We start from the raw sequence: 20,176 nt of genomic DNA on the forward strand, positions 1-20,176 counted from the left end.
GGGTTCATCATATCCTATGACTATTCTGCAAAGCATCGGAGCTGTGTGTCAATTGGCCCTAGTCCCTGTTGGTCCCTTTGCAGGATGTAATCAACAAAAAAGAGTCCATCTGTGCTGTTTCTTGACTGTCTTTCCATTCTATTTAAAGAAAACAGAAAGTTATCTTAAAATAACTCTCACCCACAAAGAGAACCCTTGGTGGCATGCGTCATCATTGGATTCTTCCAGTCCAGTTGTCCAGTTGTGCTGCGATCAACGAAGACACAGGAGCACTTTTAGAAAATACTATGATGAGTTGATGGTATAAGAGTGGGAGGGTCTAGGTTAGAGTTAAAAATACCTAGCTAGATAGGAACAGAAAGAACATTTTTTATTCAGTCTTCCTGCTGGTATGGTTAAAAAGGGGATGTTTGAGAGACAGGCGTTAATGTGTGTGTATCTGAAGATCTACATGTTTCAAGCCTATACCCCAAGGTTTTTCTCAGGACCACAAGGATGATCCCTATAACCACTTCTAGTTCTGAGCAACAACCCCAAAAACGTGGTCTTTTGTGATAGATACCTAAGTAAAAATAAGTATGTAATACGATGCCTAATTGGTAATCTTATTTTCTTTAGATATGTTAAAACCCCAATTCCGGGCCCATGAGCGTTGCCAGGGAAGGGACGCTTGTAGTCAAACCATTGTCAAAGCTACTCCCTTGCTTTTTACAAAAGACCTGCCCACGGCTCAGATGATTTTATTTTAATCTGGTGAAGTATACAGTGGAGTAGTGCAGGGTAGAGTGGAGTGGTGTAGAGTAAAGTGCAGTGGTGTAGTGTGGTGTAGAATGCTGAGGCATTGAGTGCAGAGTTTGGGGAGGCGTGGCCAACAGCTGATGGAGTAGGAGCCTTCCTCGTGGGGCTCCGCCGGCCGATCCCCATTCAGTCCCATCCTGCAATTATATAGCCAGTGGGGTACCCATCACCAAGACCCCCCACTACACTGGGGTCACGGATCTGCTGTCTTTGACAAAACAGGGAGTGGGTATGTCCAAAAACAGAGCCCGCTAGAGCCGTCCGGCTTGCATCCAAGATGGCGGCGGTCCTCGGGAGATGAATCACTGAGAGGGCCTGGACGCTGATAAGAGGTGTATGGTGGCAGAAGTCTACTGAGGGAGAGATCCGGTCTCACGACTAAACAGCATAAGGCAGCGAGGTGCAGATTTGGGATTGGAACTGGGACTGGAGGATAATCCTGATGGACGACCTGCATCACTGGAGAGGAGAGAGAGAGAGGATTGCCATCAGCCTGAAAGCTCAAGGTGGATGGCTGAGACTGCCAGGGCCCGCAACGGGGATGATGAGGGGCTCGCGCTGCGCCCGCTGGAAGCAAGATACAGTAAGCGGGGAGCGGGGGTGGATCACTCTGGAGACTGCAGGCGATGGCAAGACCCTGGGCTTAGACTGACGAGGAGTCCTGTTAATCTTGGGGGACCCTGTAGGAGGAGGTGAACGGGCACGATGGGCGCAATATGGGAACGGCCCAACCGATTTCATTGAGGGGCAGTGAATGAACCTGGAAATAAAGCAGGAACACCAGGTCCCAGAAACACTACAAGGAGGGTTGAGAGTGAGTCACCGTAGTGCATTGCGCCCCCCCTCCCACATGAAAGGCCTAGGGGCAACATCCAGCGAGTCTCATGGTCTTTGTTAACGGTGATGTGACCCCGGGCACGAGACTATACTAACGAGGAAGCTCTGTTTCTATGGAGATTTGGGATCGCTAAAGGTTGCGGCGTGCCTGAGGGGCTGGGCTGGTGCCGTGGAGGCCCCGGGGCGCGGACTCCATATCCTAAAGAAATTCCAGGAGCATGGTCTTTGCAGTGCGGAAGGAGCACTACAGCAGTGGCTGAGAGCCCTCTAGCGAGAGATATTGCAAACCACCCGTAAGCGCACAGGAAAAGCCAGGGTTATATCTAGCAAGTCACAGAGCCCACTGATTGCCCCGGGTACAGCAGCACGATCTGGCTAGCCCTGGGAGAGGAGCCCACCCTAGAGATTAAGGAAGCTGGAAGAGTTTTTGACCCTTTGTAAGAATCAACCACAGATAGGTGGCTCAACATAGAGACTGGACTTAGAACAAATGCAGAACTGAGGCCCATGCCGGGCTCCTGGTCCGTGCGAAAATGGGAGGAAAAAAATCTTTTGAGGGACAAGAGGATTTGCATTGAGAGTGGAGTGAGTATCTGAGAGGGGGTCAAGTGGAGGGACGCACACGACTGACCCTTGTGTCTTACCTCAGTCTATTGAATATGAGAGAGCTGCCCGACTCGCGATTCAGGGGTGATGATCCCATATACAGTGAGCCAAAGATGGGCAAAATGAGCAAGCGCAGAGAGGTCGATCCTCCATCCCAAAGCATGACAGACTCTGAGGATAGCTCGGCCCCGGCCTCAACTTATGCGTCGCAGGTAGAAGAACCAGCAGCACCAACGCTCCAAGATATTCTCCAGGCCATAACTTCCTTGCAGTGGAGTATAAAATAGATACAGTTCTGGAAGAAATGGGCCTACTCAGAGTTGACCATCGGCGGTTGGCTGACAGAGTGACCACGGTCGAAATAGATATAGAGAGCTTGACACAAGTGGTACATACAGCTACAGACAGGCTAAAAGCGGTAGAGGCCCAGGTGAAGATATTATCAATGACATCGATCGCGCCGCAACAATCTGCGCCTTACCGAGCTGCCAGAGGAAGTTGAGGGACGGGACATGGTGTCCTTCCTGGAGAAATGGTTCATGGTGGAGGTGGCAACAGAAGGTTTGTCCCCCTTTTTCGCACTGGAGAGGGCGCATAGGGTCCATGCGAAGCCCCACCCCCCAGGAGACCACCACATCCTATAGTGGCATGATTATTATTTTACAAGGACAGAGACCATATACTCTGAAGAGGGAACCCCTAACAGTAGACAACAGCACGGTCAGGCTATTCCTGGATTCCTCCAGGGAAGTCCAACAACAAAGAGCGTCTTATCTGGCCGTTAAGAAGAAGCTGAGGCAAATGGTGATCCAGTATGCAATGATTTTCCCGGCCCGACTACAAATTTTGACCCCCATCGGGTTCTGTCTTCCTTAGTACCCCGCAGGAGGCATAAGACTGTACTAAAGGTCAGGCGAATGGGAGAACCTCACAAGAGCAACTGAAGAGAGGGGTCACCCAACCTCGGAGGGGCCACAGTAAATCCTTGGCTACCCCTTCCAGAGCTGAGAAGCAGCGAGAACGAGAACAGGTCATGGCAGCGGTAGCATCTTTGAGCACGTCCGGCTACAGTGGGGCCACTACCCCTGTGTGGGAGGGAACACGAACCTGGGATTCAGAACTCAGCACCAGCACGATGGAGGGGGCTAGTCAGGAGCTGCCAGTGGTCACTCCGGCCACAGCGAATGAAATAATTTGAAGATCACAAAACCACAAGAATTATTGAAGAAAGGAACTTGACAGTGGGAAAGGTCCCCATTGGCACTCAATAGTAGATTGGGGGGAAAGAGGGAGAGAGTAGGGTAGGGAACAGTACATTACCCGGCCGGGGGCAATGTACAGACTATTCAACCTACTGGATGGGTGAGTGTGTGGCGGGGCTACACATACGAATATACCATATGGAAGGAGGGTCTACTCCACCCCACTTTTTCCATTGTTGGATATGATTTTTGAAAGTTTGGATGAGGAGAGTTTGCCTGCTTGTCCTAGGGAATGGGAGTTGGGGTTGTTATGCATGTATGTTTAAGGGGGGTGCAGATTTCACAGTCCAGTCATTGATAAAGTGTGGACCAGCGCCTCCCTCCTGCCGGCAGAGGTCGGAGACAGGGACGCGACAGATCTGACTACACACCAAACATATAAGATAATTTCCTAGAACATAAGCGGAATGCATACTATGTCACAACGGTATAAAATTCACTCCTACTTGAATTGAAGGGGAGTCCATATTGCACTCCCACAGGAGTCCCATTTGACTGGGCGCGAGGGAGAGGCACTTCGGCGAAGATGGAGAGATCAATTATATTACACATGGTACTCCGACTTTGCTATAGGAGTTTTGATCTGGGTCAGAGCTGGGGTCCCGTTTCAATGCACTGGGGAGGTAATAGACCCAGAGAGGCGATATGTGGCAATAAAGGGCAGGCTAGATGGTTGTGACATAGCGATTGTGAGTGTATATGGTCCTAACACAGAGCAAGGGACATTCTTGTCCAAGTTCATGGGCATTCTGGCAACATCTCTATCAGGGTCTGTTATAGTTGATGAGGACTTTAACTGTATAGCGGACCCCCAGAGGGATCGGTCATGCCCACCGTTGAGACACTCCTGTAACTAAAGTGTCCAGGGCATTTCAGGGATGGCTGGACAGGTGGGACTTGGTTGACTCCAGGAGGTGCCTAAATCCAGAGGGCAGAGATTATTCTTTCTACTCGTCGGTCCACGACCTGCATGTTAGGTTTGATGCCTTTTTGTGTTCCCCGGATATACATGCTCAGATCCAGGCAGTGGAATACTTAACACGTACCCTATCCGATCATAATCGAACTCTACTCCACCTCAGGTGGGGACAAATGCGTCAGATACTCAAACCCGAGTCACTTGAAGATCGGGTTTTCCGAGAGGAGATCAGGGAGTACATAGGGAGTTATTATACAGCACATGCGAACACTACTAATTCTAGACTGACGGAATGGGACGCCTTTCAGGTGGTGCTAAGGGGCAAATGCATGGAGACTGTCATAGGAGAGAGATGCACTCTAGAAGCGGACCTTGAGATGGCAGACAGGGCATTGCGCACGCTAGAGAAACAAAGACCTGGGGGTCCAGAGTTGGGTACTGCCTTATTGGACGCTAAGGAGGAAGTAGCCAAACAAACAGAGAGACTGCGCAGTTCCGATTACTAGAGGTACATGGAGTGCACGCATGCGGAGAAGGATAGAACTGGTCCCCTGCTAACTTGGCTGGCCAATACGGCCCGGAGGGGTACCCCGGTCTTGGTTGTGGAGGACTCAGAAGGGCATGTACTATATAGGCAGGAGGACATCAACAGAAGATTCCTATAATTCTACACCATGCTATATAGATCCAGCGGGGGCAGGGGACTGACGCAATTAGGGAGTACTTGAATGCAAATTCCACTTGCTGCTTTGGATGTCGAGGAGGCTGAGACCTTAGGAGACCCCATTAATATACAGGAAATAAGGGCGGCAATTAAGTATCTTGCTAAAGGTTAACCACCTGGGACGGATGGGATCCCCAAAGAGCTATACGCAGTGTATGCTGAGGAATTGTCACCCTGATTGGAGGAAGCATACAAGGCAGCCCTGGAGGAAGGCCAACTTCGGGGTCCACCCGGGAAGCATTGATTGTCCCACTTCTTAAGCCCAGTAAGAGCCCCATGGAATGTGACGCCTACAGGCCATTAGCGATGTTAAATTTTGATTTTAAAATACTAAGTAAGATACTGGCCATGAGACTCCAACTGCATATGTCGACCCTAGTACATCAAGACCAGGCAGGATTAATCCCAGGTCGTGATACGGCACTTAACATCAGACGGCTCATAGCCCTTATGACTGGAGGAGGCATAGGAAGGTATGAAGAAGTGTTCTTCGCAGTAGATATGGAAAAGGCTGTTGACATTCTAGAGTGGGGATTTTTATACGGAGTCTTAGAAAAAACTGGGGATGGGATAGGGATTCTCTGCATGGGTCAAATTACTTTACTTGGGACCAAGGCTAGAATTAGGACAGGGTGAACAATCTCAGAGAGCTGCAAAGATGAGCGGGGGACTCCACAGGGATGACCCCTCTCACCGCTCCTCTTTGCCCTTGCCATGGAGCCTCTGGCCTCCCTGCCGCGCACAGGGGAGCAGTCTCAAGGGATACGTCTAAGGCCTAAAAAGCAATAAATTGGCTTCTACGCGGACGATCTATTGCTTTTTCTGGGTAATGCAGAGGAGGATAGATCAGGTGCTAAGGCGCTGATGGGTGAATTCAGAGAAATGTCCGGTTTAAAAATGAACTGGCATAAATCCAAATTGTTTCCGCTGATGGCTGCTGAGACCCCTGCGGGTGAGCTTAGAGCTCTCACCTGGGAAACCCACTGTCTTGAATGTCTGGGGGTGAAACTATACCATGTCCAAGCTGGCATATTTGAGGGAAATGTAGGTAAGGCTCTGAGGTCCTTAAAGACCAACATGGAATTCTGGAAGTGACTCCGACTGTCGCTAGCTGGCAGAACATTGCCAAGACTATTATACTTTTTCACGACACTGCAATATGGATACCCCCAAAATGGAACGCAGACTTGCACTCTATAATTACGTCTTTCCTGTGGGGCACAGGTCGGAGGCGGGCCGCACTTAGAACAATGCAATGATCGACAATGTTGGAGACGAGTTCTCCGAAAAACAAAGACCAAATTACCATACTCACCTGACCTCCCCATAACCGCACTCAGGGTACTTCCTCGTGGAGCAACATGTGTGGGAGTTGAAGACTGGGAAACAGCAGGAGTAACGAGAATAGGTGATCTGTACAGCATGCCATTTGAGGACCTCAGAGAGGGCTATGGTCTGCCCCAGGGACACTTCCTGCTGCACGCGGGGCTAGTGGTGGCGAATGGAGCACATTGGAGATTGGGACCCACTGAGCCCCCTCTGCATACCACTTGTGGGTACTTGGGCACTGGGGGAGGTAGAATCAAAGCAGTCACATGCCTATATGGGGCCCTAAGTAGAGATACAACACAAACATTGACTAAACTGCGGAATAGCTGGACGGAGGACCTGACTATCCTATAGATTACAAATCCTGGGACAACATATTGGGGAGATCCCCAAATCCTCGAGAAATGCCTGCTTCCGACTAATTAATGTTTTCATATTGCTCAGAGCCTACTTCAGAGGGATGATGCGAAATGCCCGAGATGTGGAGAGGCGGGTGTAGAACTACTTCACATGCTGTAGACATGCCCTGGATTGCAGGCCTTTCGGGAAGAAGTAATAAACACTATTGGGGGGACAATAGATCAACCGATCTCACCCACTCTTGCTCACTGCCTACTGGAATTGTTCCCACACAATGCTAAGAATAGGGTCACCAGCCGATTTCAGGATTTGGCACTAGCCCCTGCGAAGCGTGAGATCACGCCACATTGGAAATCCCTCGGGGATCAAAAAGCCTCGCATGGAAGGCTAAACTAGAGAAATAAACGGCCTGCGAGGGGAGGGTTCTCCTACGGAATGCCAAGAAAAGGATTGGGGCATTGGAGCCAGCTTGTGCCCTGACCAATAGCCTGAAGAAACCTGAATTAACTTTGGGGGAGACAACTCCGACGGGAGTGTCCCCACGAGGGACACCGGAACCACGGACGTTGAGGGAGGAAGACACAGGACTTTAGAGAAGGGCCTCTGATATACCCCTACACTGAAAGACAGCGGAGAATTGATTTGTTGAGGGGGGGCAGGGGAGTAGACGCGAAGATTAAACTCAACTTACAACCTACGGTTACCACAAATATAGGATGACTGCTGGAAATCTGCTAGGAGGTGGATGTTGGGGTAGATAAGAGGATGTGTATTAGCACTAGTGACCTGTAATCATAGCCATGAATATAGAATAAATGCAAAGATGGTCTGCAAGATGACATTCTATGATAATGTATTCAGAACTGAGATAAAGGAAATGTTCAGAACTGAGCCAAGGGAAACTGTAATTGAGTACTTGAAGAAGAACAACGGATCAGTCTCCAATCCGGGTACAGTCTGAGAAGCCTTCAAGGAAGTGCTATTGGGGAGTGCATTGCAAAATGTCATGGCATCTATATAAATAAAAATGTAACTGTTCGTTCGTGCAAAATCTCAAATCTTCGAAAGTTCTTCACCGATCGCTTTGAAATTTTGACACAACATTGCATTCGAATACGCAAGTGTTTTTATATACACAATGTTGGATTCGAATACGCGTGTGTTTTTAATCGAAAGCACAAACAGACACATAAAAATGTCAATGTGCGTTCGATTTGGTTGCTGCGCAACAAATACAAGGGACGCATATAGACAATAGTCTACATATATTAGGATGGACAGTTGGTGTCAGGATGACAGACCGGGAAGTGGGTGGAGGAGTTGGTTCACTTTGCAACATCAGCGTGTGTTTATATATACACAACCTTGGTTTCGAATACATGCGTGTCCAATACGCTCGTGTTTTTAAACAAAAGGTCGAACAGACCCAATTGATTTGGTAGCTGCGCAACAAATACAAGGGATGCATATAGACAATAGTCTACATATATTAGGATGGACAGTGAGTGTCAGGATGGCAGACCGGGAAGTGGGTGGAGGGAGGGGGGAGGAGTTGGTTCACTTTGCAACCCCAACCGACCCTATCGGTTTGGTTGCTGCACAACAAATACAAGGGACTCATATAGACAATAGTCTACATATATTAGGATGGACAAAAACATATTGTACACTCACAAGCATTGTGAAATTAAACATATTAGAAACGTGCGCTTACTCTTTTCTTTCTCTTCCATTTAACCAGACTGAGCCACAGCAACGCGTGGCCGGGTACAGCTAATACTTAAATATATTTGCAATTGAAAAGCAACATTAGAAACCCAACTCAAGGAGTTAGAAACCAACAGAGGAACCAACAACGACACAAATAGCCTTGCACACATAAATGAATCTTAAAACATAAAGAAGAGGCTGAGAGAGAGAAATAAAATTCTTGCTTCAAGGGCTGTTGCTAGAGTGTATGGAGAGGGGGCGAGGCTCATCAAGACATTAGCCAAACTAATTAAACACAATTGTGGGGTAAAGGGTAGAATCCACTCTAGACAATAATGATGAATTAATACATACGAAACAATAAATACTTGATACTTGACTTCAGACGCGCCCCGTCCCTGAACACCTTCAGGAAGATCCTCAAGACCTGGCTTTTCAGCTTAACAGATCTGCAGACACCCTCCCCACCCCCAAGCGCCTTGAGACCCTCGCGGGACAGTAGCGCGCTTACAATTCTCCTGATTGATTGATTCTTTTATAACTCTCTATAAGCCCCTTTATAATGATCATGCTATGATACACAGAGACAAGATTATAGAATTTTTTTGAGCCCCTAACCTTGAATTTGAATGAATTGAATGAATGAATTTAAAATGAATTTAAAATATTTATTGAGCGCAGCATTCACCAGCGGTTTCTTGGCGCTATGGAGGGCAGGATACCAGTGGGGGAGAGTGACCACCACACCTAAAAACTGATAGGCCTAAGGAGAAGTGAGAGCATATCACAAGGGAAAGGCCTGTTTAAAAAGAAATGTTTTAAGGTCCTTCCGAAAGGGAAGGTAGTGTGTTGCCAGTCTTAGGTGATCCGGTAGAGAGTTCCAAAAAGTGGGTGCCAGAGTAGAAAAGTTCGACTCACCCCACTTCTTGCGCTTAAAGCGGGGGACCACCAACAAGGACTGGGAAGAAGAGCGAAGCTCTCGAGTGGGGATATACTCCCTGATCATGGAAGAAATAAAGGCGGGAGCAGAGCCCCGCCGTGAATGAAAAACCATGCAACCCAACTTAAACAAGGCCCTCTCTTTAACCGGCAACCAATGAAGTGCCTTCAGAAGAGGAGTGCAATGATGCGAGCGAGAAAGGCCATGAATAAGTCGGGCTGCCTGGTTTTGAACCAACTGGAGTTTCCGTAGGCTGTACGCTGGAATGCCATTGTACAGGGCATTTGCGTAGTCCAGCCGGGAGACAACAAGAGCGGACATAATCAGCTTGAGTGCCAGAGGAGAGAAAAAGCGAGAAACAGTGTGAATAGTGCGGAGAGTGAGAAAACAAGAGGAAACAACATGACTAACTTGTGAGTGAAGAGTGAGTTGATTATTGAGTTTGACACCTAATGTCTTGACTGAGGCAGAAGGAGAAGGAGGGGGCCCAAAAGAAGAAGGCCAAAATAAAGAATTCCAGGGACTGGAGCAACCACCCGTAAGAACCAGCTCGGTCTTATCCGGGTTCAACTTTAGGTGGTTGTGATTCATCCAGTCCCTGATGAAAACCATAACTGACTGAAAATTAGAAATAGAATGAGGAGAGGAAGAGAGATTAAAAATAAGCTGGAGGTCATCCGCATAGTTAAAAACGGTGACCTCCAGCTGCTGGAGAGCAAAAATCAAAGGACAGATGTAGAGATTAAACAAAAGAGGAGAAAGAGAAGAACCCTGAGGAACACCACAAGTGACAGGTAATGAGGCAGCCGAAAAGTCTCCCAGCCGGACCGCCTGGGTGCGGTCCCTTAAAAAGGAGGAGAGCCAGACCAAGGCCGAGCCCCTGATTCCCGCCGCTCCGACACGGGACAACAAGATGGAATGGTCCACCGTGTCGAAGGCGGCGGAGAGATCGAGGAGCACCAAGGCCTGATGATGGTTTTGGTCTGCTCCCTCCCTAAGGTTGTTGAGGACCGACACCACAACGGACTCCGTGGAGTGTCTTGGCCGAAATCCTGCTTGTCGGGGTGCTAAGCCCCCATTCTCCTCAATGAAGGAGCTGAAAACCGTTGTTACATGCCGCTCCAGCACCTTGCCCAAATAGGGCAGCAGCGAAATTGGACGGTAATTGGCTGGAGCGGAAGGGTCAGCCCCCGCTTTCTTGAGGATAGGCACTATAGTAGCGGACTTTAGGGAGGGAGTCACCACCCCTTGTGTAAAGGATTTATTAAGAAAAATAAGGGGGGGCAAAGGACAGGCAGTGTAAATGTGTTTGAGGATGCGGGCTGGACAAACATCCATCGGGGAACCCGACTTAACTTTTGGGAGAATGGCCAGAAACGCATCCTCAGTGAGCGGTGGAATAGAAGTGAGGGAGGAACGGGCAGTAGGGGGAAAGGGATCGACAAAAGCCGGGGAAGGGAAAGGAATATTTAGTTTAATATTGGTTATTTTATCCAAAAAATAAGAGTTAAGGGAATCACATAGATGCTGAGTGGGCAGGGGTTTAGGGGATGCCCTGTCCGAGTAGGCCAGATCCTGGACTATGGAGAAAATCTTAGCTTGGTTAAAAAGAACAGAACAGCAACTGCTATCAGCTCCAATTAAACATTAGGAAATTGGAATAGCGGTAAAAAGCCTAACAGGTGGGAAGTCATCAGGGAAGAAAATTAGTTACTTACCTGTGACTATGGTTCCCCAGTATTTGTATCTTTCATAGATTTACATGCTTGAATCATCCCCGTCGTCGTAGTGGGAGTCCCACGGTATACATATAAAAGCAGTAGATAAAATTACCATAGGCTACCATGTAATGAACAGTCAGTGCAATAGCCTAGCTACCTTCTTTTGGGAAAAAAAAAGAACCAAACCCAACCAGGCAACGGCACCCTCTAGAACAATGCCAAGAGAGGCTAGGTTCCTAAGATTTTCCAGCACAAGTCTGCAATTATAAACCCTAGAGAATATAGGAATCTCTCCGGGGAGGAGGGTGGGTTCCATGTGAATCTATGAAAGATACCAATACTGGAGATCTGTAGTTATAGGTAAGTAACTCATTATCTTATCCAGTATTGGATTTTTCATAGATTCACATGCTTGAATCAGAGTAGCTAGCACTTTTGTAAACATGTATGTTTAGTAGTACTGTAATATAAACCTTGGTACCTTAGAGGATGGTGAGTTATAACATACATGCCAATAAAAAACCTTAATGAGATAGTATTTAACAACATATCAATCATATAAACATATATACGTATATATCTATATATCGCACCACTATGCCTGCCCTCTTGGGGATGTTGGCACTATGCTGTGGACGTGATTTTTTGCCTTTAATAAAGGTTTTCAAAAAAAAATAATATATATATATATATATATATATATATATATATATATATATATATATATATATATATATAGCTATATATATATATAGCTATATATATATCAGATAAGAAAGAATACCTCTAAAGTAGAGGCTTACCTTATTGAAATAGATGATGCAGGACTGCCTGTCCCACTGCTGCCTCGCTATAATTTGCCATATCCAGGCAATAGTGCCTCGTGAAGGTAGGAGCATTCTTCCAGGTAGCAGCACGGCAAATCTTGTCCAGCGGGACACCAGCAAAAAGAGCAGCCGAAGAAGACACTGCTCTTGTGGAATGTGCTTTGGTCTTGGTTGTAAGCGGTTTACCCGCCTTTGAATGGCACAATTGGATAGTGGCAGCAATCCATCGTGTAACAGTCCTTTTTGTAACAGCAGATCCTAGTTTAAAAGTTCCATATGATACTAGGAGTTGATCCATTCTGTGCAGATGCTTTGTCCTTTGCAAATAAAACTTACGGCACCTTTTTACATCTAAAGAGTGGAGCGATTTCTCCGCTGGAGATGAAGGATGCGGAAACAAAATTGTGCAGAATTACAGGTTCATTAAGGTGAAACTGGGATGGCACCTTTGGAATAAATGTAGGATTTGTACGCAACATTACATAATCCTCTGTGAAATGTAAGTAAGGTTCTTTAATGGTGAAGGCCTGAGTTTCACTCACTCTTCTGGCCGATGTAAGTGCGAGAAGTAAAGCTACCTTCCATGAGAGAAATTTTAGCTCTATCTTGTGGATCGGCTCAAAAGGTGGTTTCATTAATTGCGAAAGGACCACATTAAGACGCCATTCTGGTGGAGGAGGCCTAATAGGAGGGAAAGTTCTGAAAAGGCCTTTCATGACCTGTTTGATGATACGGGCAGAACAGAGAGAAGAGGCGTCAGACGTCCGTCAATATCGAGAAATGGCTGCAAGGTGTACCCTTATTGAAGCATACGCCAGACCTTATCTTGCCAGAGGTAAGAAATAACGCAGGATTTTTTCTGGGCGAGTATCATTGCTACGGCACCAAGACAAAAACATTTCCATTTCAGTCTATATGTTTCAGTAGTAGACTCAGCTTTGGCCCTGGACAAAATATCCTTACAATCTTGAGGGATATCTAAGTCCTTGTACTCATTGTACTCATGTTCCAGGCATGAAATTGAAGAGAAGCTGGGTGCAGATGCAGGATCTGTTCTTTGTTCATCGTCAGTAGGGTTGACAAAGGAAGGCGATAAGGTTTAGATAGCGAGAGTAGGAGCAGCTCCATGAATCAGTGCTGACGAGGCCAACGTGGAGCAAAGAGAATGAGTTGGCACGGTTCCCGTTTCATTTTCATCAACACTCTGGAGAGCAGAGGATATGGCGGAAAAGCGTAGGCAAATATTCCTGATCATCTTATCGAAAACGCATTCCCCTATGACCCTGTCTGAGGTTCCCTATTGGCAAAGAACCGGCATTTCTGGTTCCCCTGAGACGCAAACAGATCCAAGTTGGGTGTTCCCCATTTCTGGAAGATGTGGTTGAGAACTGATTGGTTGAGTTCCCACTCGTGATTCGATTGACTCAACCTGCTCAAAGAGTCTTCCAGGTTGTTTTTTATTCGTGGGAGATGCTCCGCTTTGATAGTTATATGATGCTGTAAAGTCCATTCCCATATATTTTGAGCTTCCCAAGATAGGATCGGAGATTTCGTTCCCCCCTGCTTGTTCAGATAATGCATGCAGGTGGTGTTGTCTGTGCGTATGAGGACTGAGGATGCTCTTATCATTGGGAGGAATGACTGGAGGGCTAGAGAAATTGCCTGAAGTTCCCAAAAATTGATATGCATTTTGGAGAGAGAGAGAGACTACAATTGCCACTTATTTGGAGGTCTTGCAGATGTGCTCCCAAACCTTCCAAAGATGCAACTGTTATCAGAACAAACTCGGGAAGAGGAGAAAGGAATGGCAGTCCCAGAGAGAGATTGTGAGGAGATTGCCACCAAAGGAGTGCATCCTTCGTGACTGGAGTTATTCGAACTATGTCCTCGAATGACCCTGATATTTGAAGACATTGGGCGTCCAACTGCTCTTGAAGTGGTCTCATTCATTGTCGAGCATGAGGTACCATGAGAATGGCGGAAGACATCATCCCGAGAAAGGATTTGAGGAGCCGTACAGAAGCGCACTTTCTTCTGTAAAGGTCGTGAGCAAGAGATAAGATGGTGTTCAGTCTTTCTGTTGACAAGTATACCTTGTCTTGCAGAGTGTATTAGTGCTCCTAGAAACGTTAGCCGAAGAGAAGGGGCTAGAAAGAATTTTCAAAGATTGGCTGCCAGCCCCAGAGAGCGGAATAGTTGCAGGCATAAAGAGAGGTCTCCTGAAGCCTGCTGAAGAGAAGGGGCTTTTACCAGCCAATCGTCGAGGTATGGGAAGATCTGTAGGCCTTTCAGCCTTAGGAATTCTGCAGCGGGAGCAAGGCACTTGGTGAAAACCAGTGGAGCTGAGCGAAGGCCGAAGGGAAGGACCTTGAACTGATAATGCGCACCTGCCACAGAGAAACATAGAACTTTTCGATGTTTGGGGTGGATAGGGATATGGAAGTATGCATCTTCCAAGTCCAAGTCTGCTAAACAATCCGAATGGTTCAGAAGATGTACAATCTCCTGAAGAGTGACCATGCAAAAGGATTTCTTCAGCAGGAATTTGTTGAGTTTTCTGAGGTATAAAATGGGAGGCAATTCCCCCAACTTCTTCTTTTTTATCAGGAAAAAGAGAGAGTAGAAACCCTTTCCTTTCTGAAAGCGTGGAACACGTTCTATTGCTCCTTTTTTGAAGCAAAATCAAAGCCTCCTTTTTAATAACTGAAGATGGGGTGGTGTTGATCTTTGAGGCGGGTGATGAGGTGGCATTGAGGTGAACTCTAAGGTATGGCCATACCTTATTATAGCTAGGACCCATTTGTCTGATGTTATTTCTTTCCATTGATACAGAAATTGAGAGAGAGGGGTTTTCTTCAAGGAAGACAGAGGAGCGGCAGGCGGTGATGTATAGTCACTGTTTATGACCCGAATCTCTGGACTGCACCTGTTGCTTCCGTCTAGGCTGTCTGGAGTAGGCAGCCTGTGGTGGTGCACGATATTGCTGTTACTGCTGGTAGAATGGCAGGTAAGAGGTGTAGGTTTGAGGCTGGTACCTTTGAAGTGTGGCTCAGGGGTTAGAGGCAGCAGACCCGGAAGCTGAGATCGGTCCTGGACCAGGGTTCAATTCCCCGCCTCGGCGGGTATTGGGCTAAAAATTCCACAGACTCGATAATTCTCGCCCCGGTGCCTCCTCGACTCACGGGTTCACACTCTGCGACTCTGGGCAATAGCTTGCTTAATCTCCACACGGCCCCTCGCGGCGGGATGCCTGACTTTCACCTTGTGGATACCCTGCTATCTCACAGGGGAATACCAGGAAGGGTTCCCTAAGCAAGCGCCGGGACACCCACTGCGGGTAGCTGTGCGCTATATAAGCTCAATTACATTTACATTTACATTTACATAACCTCCTCGAAACAAATAATTTCCCCTGCCTCGTGCTCCACGAAATGGGGTCTTTCTGTATTGAGGCGTGCCTAGAGCCTAAGCTGTGTCTGTATCTGTTTTGATGGTTTGCAAAGCGTCATTGATCTGCTTGCCAAAGAGTGTTTCACCATCAAACGGCATATTCAATATCTTATTTCATACTTCAGGGCGGAATTTCGTTGCTTTCAGCCAACCCTGGCGTCTGAGGACAGCGGAAAGCAAGCTGATGGAAAGCTAAATAAGCAATATCCATGGAAGCATCAATAATTTCGGATGTTGACCTTTATCCTGCAAGCAGGATTTTTCTAGCTTCCATCTTCTTGTCATCTGGAAGGAGATCTAAAAATTGGGCAATGTCCAACCACATTTGTCTATCGTACCTGGCCAAGATCACAAGAGCGTTGGGATAGTTGAAAATGTGATGCTGCTCTCTCAATTAAAGCATGAAAGCCCCCGATGTCTTCTGGCGGAGTTTCTATTGTTTGAGGAGAAGGAGACGCTGGTGTTTATATGACATATTCATCCCATTCATTTCCTGTTTGATCTACTTTCTGAGGCTGATTATCTTCAACTTCTCCCACATCAGAGGTATCTGGATGTTGTTGAGGCCCACTAGTATCTCCCACCGGGGAAGATGCAGACACAGGTACAGAGGTACAAGGTGGTGAAACTACAGGCAGTGGTGGCTGCTGAGGTGGAGGAACAGGTGCTGAAGGAAAACGTGTGCGATAGTCTCGCAAGAAATCCTGAAGATCTTGAACCATTGCAACAGGAAGGTGTACCATAGGTTCAGAAGCTGGCTCCATTTATTGCATTTTAGCATGATGAGGGTGGTATTCATGTTGATAATATCCTCCATAATCCTTGTCATCATCTTCCTGATATTTTACATGCAACTGGGAAGGACTATCAGCTGGTCCAAACATTCCATCATCATCAGATTCCTCCAAGAATGTTGAAGGAGGTTAAGGAGAAACTTTTGCAGGATTTTAAAAAAATTGTCTTGTCGACGGTGTCGTCGACGAGAACGTTGTCGGCGGATACAATTGATGAAAGCTTCAAGAAAGATGGACGCTTACGACCAGGCATGGGATACATCGTCGTCAGCTTCGTCAACGGCAACGGCGTCTGCGTCGTTGACGAGCACATGATAGAATAAGATGAAGCAGTCGTCTGTCTCTTCAACAAGATTATTGTCAACGCGGTTGTAGACAAAGTTGTCGACGGATCTACCGTCGTCGAGGATGCGTTTTACGTTGCTGTCGGCGATGAGGTGGAAGGCGGTACAGCAATCGTCGTCACTGGAAGCGTCGTCGGCGATGGAGATTTCTTTGATGATGAGGAAGGAGAAACTTGTTTAGAAGATGTTTTTTTTGTCGACGGTGATTCCCAAATTAACGCCGTTGGCGGTACAAGCTTTGAGACAGATATCTTCATAGAATGGAATGGATTGAAGAACATTTGTCTTTAACTTTCTAATGGCTTTTCTCCTCAGTAGGAAATGGAATCTCTCCTTTTTCTGAGGTAACTTCCTCCTCATGACGAGATCTCTTTGATGTCTTTTCCTTGGAAACTTCAGGAGATTCATGAGATCTCTCTCTCCTTTTAGGTGTTTCTTTTGAGGCCAGTGAGGTAGAGCTCTCTTCATCCTCTGAGAGAATATCAGATTTTGACTCAAATATTTGTAGCCAAATCAATAATCTACCCATCCTGTCCTTGAGGGTTTTTGTAGAGAAGGTTATACAGAGTTTGCAGTCTTTTACCTTGTGTTGAGGGTAAAGGCAGTAGATGCAGCTCTTATGTGGATCCTCAGCATGCAGCCTCTTTTTTTCCGCATGATTCACACGACCTGAAGAGACCTTTCTTTGAAGATTAAGACATTTTAGAGGATAATTGTGCTAGAAAACTTGACAAAACAGAAAAAACTGAGCAGAGCTCAGAGAGACTCCCTTTCACACGACGTGCAGTAGAAAATCTGAGGAACCTAGCCTCTCTTGGGATTGTTCTAGAGGGTGCCGTCGCCTGATTGGCTATTGGTTGGATTTTGTTCTTTTTTTACAAAAGAAGGTAGATAGGCTATTGCACTGACTGTTCATTGCATGGTAGCCTATGGTAATTGTATCTACTGCTTTTATATGTATACAGTGGGACTTCCACTACGACAACATGGATGATTCAAGCATGTGAATCCATGAAAGATCCAATACTGGAGAATGATAGCATCCCAAATAAATTTCACTCCAACAATATCAAGGCACTATTGCGCCACCCCTCGTACACCTCGGTGCTCAACATATAAGGGCACACGTCAGAAATGTTTCCTCTCAAGCCAGTTACATACAAGATAGAGCCTGCAATCCCTTTCAATTTTGGCAGGACACTACAGTAACATTTCTAACTTAAGCATATGCAGGGACCTAAAATCAACCTTAAGACAAAATTATGGCACACTATATACCATATCTGAGGCTCTAGTAGATCACTGTATAAGACTACAGTTGTCAATGGTGTGGAGAAATGCACTAATGAAATGGAAATGCTAACTAGACTAATTTCTCTCTACAGAAAGTGGGAAATATTTACGCTACCAAACAATAAAGTGGGGATGACAGTTCCATACGTAGAATTACATTATTACTGAGCTCAAGCACAACAAACATATACTGGGTCACGCCTCGCCTCACACACCTCACCTGATTGATTGTTCAAAGCAACATGATTGCTACAATGCTGTTAACATACAATGCAGCAAGGTTGTAAAATCCTCACTAAAGAACCCAACTTAATAAAAAACGAACTAAGTGGGCTGGAAGGAAGATTGGGGGGCGATAAGTATGCACACCAGCTATGCCACTCCATGATATTACACTTATCCCAATTATCTGACGAACAAAAACCCAAGATACAACTAACACAATTCACCGTGCATAAAATTGAGTACAATATGTTTATCCCTCTCCAAGATAATAAAGAAAAAAAATGTAAAATCATTAGATCTATTCCTAAGCAGTGTTTCTGATTTATCTCGCCGAGCCACTCCCAGTAGTACTCCTAGCATATATTTACTTCTGACAATAAGGCCAAATGGGTTTTTCAGATATATAATGTCCCAAATCTAAATACACAGTTCATGTGCTTGGGGGAAATATTTGGGCAGGTCTTTAACAAACCAAGAATGGTTGTTTTAGCTGCATACAGACCAAAAAACATTTCTATAAATGGTAAACATTACTTATTCCACCATGAATGCATTCATAGAGTATACTATACACCACAGTGCTTAAACCGCACAGTTTTAAGAAACAACTCGAGATGCGACAGATGTAGAACTGAGGCTGCGGATTTTCTCCAATTATCATGGACATGTTTGACAATACAAAAGTAAAAGCAGAAGATATTTCAAGAATTAACTAAAATGCTAAGTATTCCAATATAAGCATCAACCCAGATTGCGCTCCTGGGATATGCATGGATATGCCTTGCACAAAAGCATACACATACAGCTAGATTCATCAAAGACCCGTTTTGCGAGTCTTTAATAGCGATTCATAAGGAATCGCTATTAAGGACTTGCAAAACAGGATTCATGTAGGAATTGCAAAAAATATTGCGATTCCTACATCTTCCTTATTTGCGATTAGCAAATTGCTAATCGCAAATAAGGAATAACTCCCCATTCATTGCCCATAGGAACGAATGGGGACTTATTCCTTATTTGCGATTAGCAATTTGCTAATCGCAAATAAGGATGCGATTTCAAGGGTGCCAGGGGTGTCCAAGGGACACCCTGTAGCACCACTGAAAAGCAAATGTAGCCAGATGTTGCGCACACACATGTCCAAAGGACATGTGTGTGTGTGTAACATACCACTCAGAAAAATGCACTAAAGTGCATTTTTCTGAGTTTTCGCTATTTACCACGAAGTCTGACTTCGTGGTAAATGCGGCCAGGAATAGCGAATTCGCTAACAAAAAATGGTTAATGAATTGCATTTAAGGAATGTCAAATACAGATTCTTTAAATGCAATTCCTCACAAATATGCGATTTCGCAATTAGCGATTTTTGCATTTGGGATGATGAATCCCAAATGCAAAAATTGCACTCGCAAAGGGCCAGATTCTCAGAATCTGGCCCTTTGCGAGCCGATTTTTCTTTCATGAATCTGGCTGTATCTGCCTTAGTGATACCTTTAGCTAAAAGACAGATGGTGTTCAAATGGTGCAAAGGACTTTCTCCAAACATAGGTCAATGCACTCAAGACCAAATATTTTGCAGTGAGTATCCCTACAGCTGCTCGCAGCCAGACTCCGGAATGCAGGAGGCCCTCTATAGACATATCTGTCAGACCAACTGAATAAGCGGGTACAACAGTGCCTAACAAACACTCTGATGCAACCTCCAAGCTGATGAACATAAATTCCACAAAGAAAAAGGTATAATGGAATAATGCAATTTATGCTACAAAGACTAACCACAGGAGTAACCGATAATATTATCAGAACCCTTGGGTTATAATGAATTGCAGTATAATAACACATGATGCTGGGGAAAGGTTCAGGCAATTGATGATATGTAATGAGTATAGGAGGGTTAAATAATACTGTTGTGATGTACCAGCTTGTTCTTTGTTTTGCTGCTGTGCTAGTTAAGTAATTGTAACCTTTCACCTAAATTATAAATAAGGGTTAAAAAAAAGTTCTCACCATGTGTAATGGAAATCATATAATGAATGA

The 20,176-nt window shown here is 45.8% G+C and overlaps 1 protein-coding gene across 2 annotated transcripts in view; it reads right to left on the reverse strand.

Moving 5' to 3' along the window:
- The window catches only part of GGA3 (golgi associated, gamma adaptin ear containing, ARF binding protein 3), a 614,485-nt gene that overhangs the window by 349,892 nt on the left and 244,417 nt on the right, over positions 1-20,176 (reverse strand). The window lies entirely within an intron of this gene.

Source organism: Lissotriton helveticus, chromosome 7 (assembly GCF_964261635.1).
Source record: "Lissotriton helveticus chromosome 7, aLisHel1.1, whole genome shotgun sequence".
NCBI lineage: Eukaryota > Metazoa > Chordata > Amphibia > Caudata > Salamandridae > Lissotriton > Lissotriton helveticus.